The 7,349-nt window shown below is 36.4% G+C and overlaps 1 non-coding gene across 1 annotated transcript; it reads right to left on the bottom strand.

Moving 5' to 3' along the window:
* Window positions 1-1,671: 1,671 nt before the first annotated feature.
* On the bottom strand, window positions 1,672-1,778 carry LOC148568316 (small nucleolar RNA R71). Its single transcript, XR_015881879.1, has one exon. It is a non-coding gene; the product is annotated as a small nucleolar RNA R71 (small nucleolar RNA).
* Window positions 1,779-7,349: the final 5,571 nt, after the last annotated feature.

Genomic DNA, 7,349 nt, shown 5'->3' with positions numbered 1-7,349 from the left:
GCAAGCCTTGATTTTGGATTTTGCTCACCTTTTGTAAGTACTCTTAATTTTCTCTTTAATTCTACTACTTTTTCTTTTCTTTTCTTTTCTTATGGTTCAAGATACGTTATTTATATATGCAATTTTGGGTTTCTTGAAGTTTTGATTGTTGCATTTAATGTTTTATGCTTTATATATGCTTGATTGCTTGTTTATAGTTGGTTTTGTGAATATTTTAGATATAGCTTTTATTTTTCTTTGCAATTTCTCATGTTTTGGTTATATGCCCACCAAGTGTTTGTGAAAATGCCACTTAGTGATTTTTAGTAGATTTTTACACCTTGGCTTGGGATTTGAGTTCCTAGGATACTAGAGTCATAAGGTCCGACATTTAGTGGTGATTCTTGAGTAGTTAGTTGACTCTTGTTTCCATTGAAGCTAGCTTTTTACCAATTAATTTGGTAAGTTAGCTAGGACTTATGGATCAAGGTAAATTATCCTTGCTAAACTTACTCCTCGATGTTAGGGGTAGACCAAGCGAGATTGACTCATCATAGTTGCCATAGTTGTGGTTATGATGATGATAGGATTCCTTGGATCCTCATTTCTGAGTCAAGGCTCTTTTATGCATATCTTAGCATTTTTACTAATTTTGACCTTATATCCCTTTTTCTTCCATAAATTCTCAATTTTGATCATTCCTTAGTTCTTTTATTTCTTAAGTTCTTTTAATCTTTAGTTCTTTGATTGCAAAACCCATTTTCCCTCACAACCAAAAGCGTGACATTTCAATTGCATTCCTAGGGAGAACAACCAGAGGTTGAATTAATCTCAGTCTCAGTTATTTATATTTTGAATTTGAAAACTAAACTTTGATTGAGAAATCCAAAATCCTTTTTAAAAGGGAAATCAGTTAATTATTCAAAATCCAAAGCCTTTTTTCTTTCTTATAAATTCTTAAAAGTTTTTTCAAGACAATATGAATGACCAACCTGTTTCAAGCATAGGTTTACTAAGTCTATGCAAAATCATTTTGATTTTTCATACTTTACTAAACCATAACACAAACCAATCATGGCCTCCGGCCTATCACATAAGCAATTAAGGCCTCAGGCCCAAACAACTCAATCAACCTCCAATTCACCATAATCCAGCCAATTTCAGTCACAAACACAATCAAAGCAGTTACATCAAGTATAACAATTAGCAGTTAAACATAATTATTCGCATAGGTAAACCAATTACAATATGCACACCCAAATAATGTCACACAGATGCGTATGATGAATGCCTATCCTATTGGCTGTGATATCACATTGTCGGTTCAACTGCCAACCCAACACATTCCCATGGGAATGTCACTTTCGGTCACGTTTATAAATGGGAACCCCCAGTGATATAGTTCCCGGCTTACTTTTCCTAAGATATAGTTCTCGGCCACTCTTATGACCGAAAGTATGTGAGCGGCACTTCTACCACAGCCCTCACACCTCAGAGTAAGAGGGACAAACCTCACACATTCAGCAATCGTCCGTTTAACAAAACCATCACTTTAAAGTATGTCGCTTGATGTTATTCCCATTCTCTGTAAGGGACGAGCTAAGCAGTGACTTGAAACACAACCAAAGGAGAGAATAGGGATGACTTGGTCAATAAGTTCTTAACCAAATTTTTTTACCATAGAGGTTGACAAAGTTGAGACATGATATCCAAACTTTCACTCAGAAAGATGGAAAATATGTTTATGAAGATTGGGAAAGGTACAAAGAATTATTGAAAAATTGCCCCCAAGATATATTTTCTAATTGTGTGCAACTACAAATATTCTATCATTGGCTCACCCCCGCTTCTAGCACTTTATTGGACTCCTCAACTAGAGGATCTATGCATATGAAAACCACTGAAGAAGCCTTGGATTCGATTGAGATTGTGGCTAAAAATCAATATTTTTTCTCATCTAAAAGAACAATGAAGAGATGTGTGATGGAGTTAGATACTTTGGACACTCTTTTGGAACAAAACAAGGCTATGTCTCAACAAATAAGTGCAATTATCAAGCAACTAGGACATTTACAAGTTTCTGCAATAGGAACCCAAGGCCACACCTATGAGGGTCATCAAAGTGAAAATTCAAGGCCTTTTAATCAAGATCATCCCTTTGTTGAGCAAGTTAATTACACGAAAATTCCTCTAGACTAAACAATGACCCTTTTTCTAAAACCTACAACCCTAGATGGAGGAACCCACCTAACTTTGGTTGGAAAAATCAAAATCAAATAACCAATAACTTTAATACCTTCAACAACCCTCACCCTTCACAAACATCTCCCACACAACCACCACAAAACCCACAAAGGACAACCACTCTGAAAATGACTTAGAAAAACTCACCCAATATGCATCCGCACTTATCTCTTAGCACCAATTTCATGGAAGAAACCTCCAATTTTATGCAAGAAACCAAAGCAACTATTAAAAACCAAAAGGCCTCCATCAAGAATCTAGAGGTGCAAGTAGGTCAACTTGCAAAGTGATTTTTTAAAAAACCCACAAATACTTTTACCAGTGATACGATTCCAAATCCAAGAGAAGAGTGCAAAGCTATTAATTTGAGAAGTGGAAAAGTGGCAGAAAAAGAAGCCATAGAGGATGCCAACAACAAGCAATCCAAAGAAGCCATGGAGAACTCTATTTCACACGATCCACAAGCCACTGATTCTCCAATTCAAGCTCATAAAGGAAAAGCACCAGAGAAGGCAAAAGTGAAAGAGTATAAGCCCAAACTCCAATTCCCTCAAAGGTTTCAAAAGGTGAAAAAGGACAAGCAATTCTCCAAGTTCTTAGAAGTTTTTCAAAAATTGCAAATCAATATCTCTTTTGTTGAGGCCTTCGAACAAATGTCTCTTTATGCCAAATTTATGAAGGAGTTGATAGCAAAAAAGAGGAATTGGAGAGAGGATGAAACAATGGTTCTCACAAAAGAACGTAGTACAATAATTCAAAAGAATTTGTCCCAAAAATTGAAAGATCGTGGGAGCTTTGTAATTTCATGTACTATTGTGAAATCACTATAAAAAGACCTCTTTGTGATTTGGGAGCTAGCATTAATTTAATGCCTCTTTCTTTGATAAAAAAATTGCATATTGAAGAAGTCAAACCAATACGAATCTCTCTCCAATTAGCTGACCGTTCCATTAAATTACCACATGGAGTAATTGAAAATAAGTTAGTGAAAGTAGGAATTCATATTCCCTACTGAATTTGTTATTCTTGAAGAGGAGGATGCAAATGCCTCCATAATTTTGGAGAGGACTTCACCATTGGGAGAGCTTTAATTGATGTTCAAAAAGAAAAGCTCACTTTAAAAGTCCATGATGAGCACATTGTGCTCAATGTCTTCAAGGCCATGCAACATCCTAGTGACTCAGAGGATTGTATGAAGATTGACTTAATTGATCTTTTGGTGTGAGAAGTCTTAGAAGAGAAAGAGATAAACACTTCCCTGGAGGAGGAGGGGCCACAAAATGAAGCTACTTTAGCCCTTGACAAGGAGGAGGGGCCACCCAAACTTGAAATAAAGCCCATGACTCCAACACTCAAATATGCCTTTCTTGGTGATGATAATAGTTTTTCAGTAATCATAAGTTCCTCTTTGAACTTGTCTGAGGAAGTTGAATTGCTTAAAGTGCTCAGGAACCACTGACGTGCGAGCATCTTTTCTATATTTTCTTAGGAATTTAGATCTGTATTTATGGAGTTTTTATTTAATTTTGATGTTATAGACCTGTTTGGAAGCTACTTTGAGTTGCTCTATTGTTTTCATTATTTTAGGTGAAGTTCGGACGAGTTTTACAGAGTTCGTTCAGAAGAAAAAGGAATAAATTTGATGCTGCCAAGTTGGCACTAAACGCCACTGCCTGGCGTTTACTGCCACAAGCCTAGAAGTTCGTGCAAGCTCTATATTCAGCTGGATCCAAACACCACGACTTGGCATTTAGCGCCAGAAGCTTCGTAAAGTGTGCCCAGGATGTATGCTAGTGGCGCTAAACGCCATTACCTTTAGTGCCAGGAGTCCAAAATTGCCAAGGAAGGTCTCTGTCTAGCGACACTAAACGCCACTGCCCGGCGTTTAGCGCCAATAGCGCGTCTTCAACTTACATGGAAGGCTAGTTTAGCTTTTAGTTTTTAATTTTATTTAAAATAAAATAAAATATTTTAGGGTTTTTTAATTTGAATGTCAAATCAATTAGGATTAGATATAAAAGGAGAAAAGATTCAGCCCTTCGGGCTCTCTTCTCCTCTTGTCCCTTATTCTGCACTTTCATACTTTTTGCTTTATGTTTTTCTCTAAGTTATGAGCAACTAAACATCTGCTGTTAAGGTTAGGTGCTCTGTTTATTTTGATGGATTAATATTATTGTCATTCTACTCTAAATTAATGCATTGGTTTAAATTCAAGGATTGCTTTCGTTTTTCATCCTAGGGATTAGAGTATATTGGAAGATAACTCTTTTCTAATTGAGTTCTTGTTAAATCTTGAAAAAGTTAAATCACTTGAACAATATTTTGAAATCAATTCCTCATAACCCTCTAACTACTTGGACTTAATGTGATACGTGACATATGATCATCTTATCTTTGAGTATTTAGGGTTTGTGTGGCTTATAAACTAGAATTGGACTTAATCCTCTAATTAAAATTAAGTGATGACAAAGGAATTGGCAATTGACTAGGTTAGAGGAGATTAAATTACTAAGAAATTAGGGTTTAATCAATTAAAGTTTGCCATGAATCGAACCTTTTCATGATTAAAGTAGTTGGTAAGAATTATTAATTCGAAAAATAAATCATCTCCAAAGCCTTAACTGTTTTCTCATACTCTTTTTACCAACCATTCATTACTTGCTTTTTGAATACTCTAATTCACTGTTTTATGATACTTAGAACACAAAATACTCAATTTAGCTTGTCCAACTAGCCTAATCACTCAACTATTGTTGCTCAGTCCATTAATCCTCGTGGGATAGATACTCACTCACCTGAGTTTATCAATTGATACGACCCGGTGCACTTGTCGGTAAGTTGTGGATTTTAAATTATGTACCAAGTTTTTGGTGCCATTGCCAGGGATTAATTGTGATTGACAACTACTCGTTTTTTGATTGCCTAGATTAGACGTTTTCTTGCTTTAATTTGCTTAATTTTTCCCCTTTAATTTTCAAATTCTTTTTCTTGAATTTTTCATTGGTTTTATTTATTTTACTTTCTTTCTTTTCTCTTCTTAATTTTGAATTTTGCTTTAAATTTATTCTTTATTTTCAAAAATATTGACTTCTTTTATTTAGTTTATTTTATTTTAATTCTTATACTCAGTTTACCTCACTAGGAACTCTCTTCACTCTGACATAGAGATTCTCACTTTTTCTTGTTCTCTATTTATTTATGAGTAAGAACAGGGACAAAGAGCCTCCTCTTAACTTTGATCCTAATATTAAAAAGACCGTTAGAAGATGCCAACAACAGGCTAGAGCTTTTAGATCTGCTGAAAGTCTCAGAGACAATTCTAAGGAAGAAGCTGAAGTAATCACTATGGAGCCAAATAACAACAACAATGTTGTTATTCCTAATGCTCCTAATACTCCTGAGCAACCTAAAAGAACTCTTGATTCTTACACTGCTCCAGATCCCACTTTCTATGGTAGTAGCATTATTGTGCCCCCTATGAATGCCAACAACTTTGAGTTAAAGCCTCAGCTCATTACTTTGGTGCAACAAAACTGTCAATTTTATGGACTCCCGCAGGAAAATCCAAACTTGTTTATCTCTAATTTTCTACAAATTTGTGATACAGTGAAGACCAACAGAGTTCATCCTGATGTTTACTGGTTGTTGCTCTTTTCGTTTGCTATACGGGACCAAGAAAAGCAGTGGCTTGATACACAGCCCCAGGAGAGCTTGGATACATGGGATAATGTAGTCAGCCGGTTCTTAAACAAATTTTCTCCACCTCAGAGGCTGACCAATCTGACGACTGATGTTTAGACCTTCAGGCAACAAGAGGGTGCATTTCTCTATGAAACTTGGGAAAGGTACAAGGTTATGCTAAAAAAGTGTCCTCCCGACATGTTTTCAGACTGAATACAGTTGCAGATCTTTTATGATGGGATTACTCAGGCCACCAGGACCTCTTTGGATAATTTTGCAGGAGGATCCCTTCATATGAAGAAAAGTACTGAAGACGCTCTAGAGTTGATTAAGATAGTTGCAAACAACTACTATCTATACTCTTCTGTGAAAACCACCCTGAGGAAAGGAGTCATGGAACTAGATGCTCTGGATACCATTGTTGCTCAAAATAAAGCCATGTCTCAACAGATAAATGCCATTACTCAACACTTGGTTGGATTACAAGTCTCAGCTATTAATAACCAAGATACTTCTTATGACATGAGTGGTAAATTTTCTCAAGGTGAGAGTTATGATTATGGTCAATTTCCCCCTGAATAGCTTAATTACATGAGCAATATCTCCCGACCTCCCAATAATGATCTATTTTCCAAGATTTATAATCCGTGGTGGAGGAATCACCCAAATTTTGGATGGAAAAATCAACCACAGAGGCAACCACACTTCAACAACAACAACAACTGTGCTCTGGGTAATTTTAATCAGAATAATCTTAACGGTAACAACTGACATTTTCAATCCTCTCAACCACATCATGTACCCTCCTCTTCTCAGAAATCTTCTGACTTGAAATCTGTAGTTGCAGAACTTGCCAAGAATACTAATAATTTAATGTAGGAAACCAAAGTATCAATTAGAAACTTGGTGGTTCAGATGGGTCAACTAGCCACACAAGTTGCTGTAATTGATAAGAGGTACACCAATACCTTTCCTAGTAACATAATTCCAAATCAAGAGAGGAATGCAAGGCTATCACCTTAGTAAGTGGATAAGTGGCAGGTACGGAAGCACAGGTTACTGAGCAGCCAGTTGGAAGAGAAGCTCCAGAGAAGGCACAAGCCAAGGAGAAGCACGCACCTAAGAGGCACCCTGATAATCCCTTTCTAGTTGATGTTGAGCAATACTAGGTGAAGTCTCCAGTGCCTAAGTATAAGCCCAAAATCCCATATTCCCAAAGGCTTCAAAAGGAAACCAAGGACCGACGATTTTCAAAGTTCTTGGAAGTCTTTAGAAAGTTGCAAATTAATATTCCTTTTACTGAGGTTTTGGAGTAAATGCCTCTCTATGTTAAATTCATGAAGGAGTTACTATCCAAGAAAAGGACCTTAAAGAAAGATGAGACAGTGGTCCTGACCAAGGAATGTAGTGCCATGATTCAGAGTAACTTGCCAAGGAAGATACTA

Source organism: Arachis ipaensis, chromosome B4 (genome assembly GCF_059453495.1).
Source record: "Arachis ipaensis isolate K30076 ecotype BB chromosome B4, ASM5945349v1, whole genome shotgun sequence".
Lineage (NCBI taxonomy): Eukaryota > Viridiplantae > Streptophyta > Magnoliopsida > Fabales > Fabaceae > Arachis > Arachis ipaensis.
This window is presented reverse-complemented; position numbering and strand designations above follow the sequence as displayed.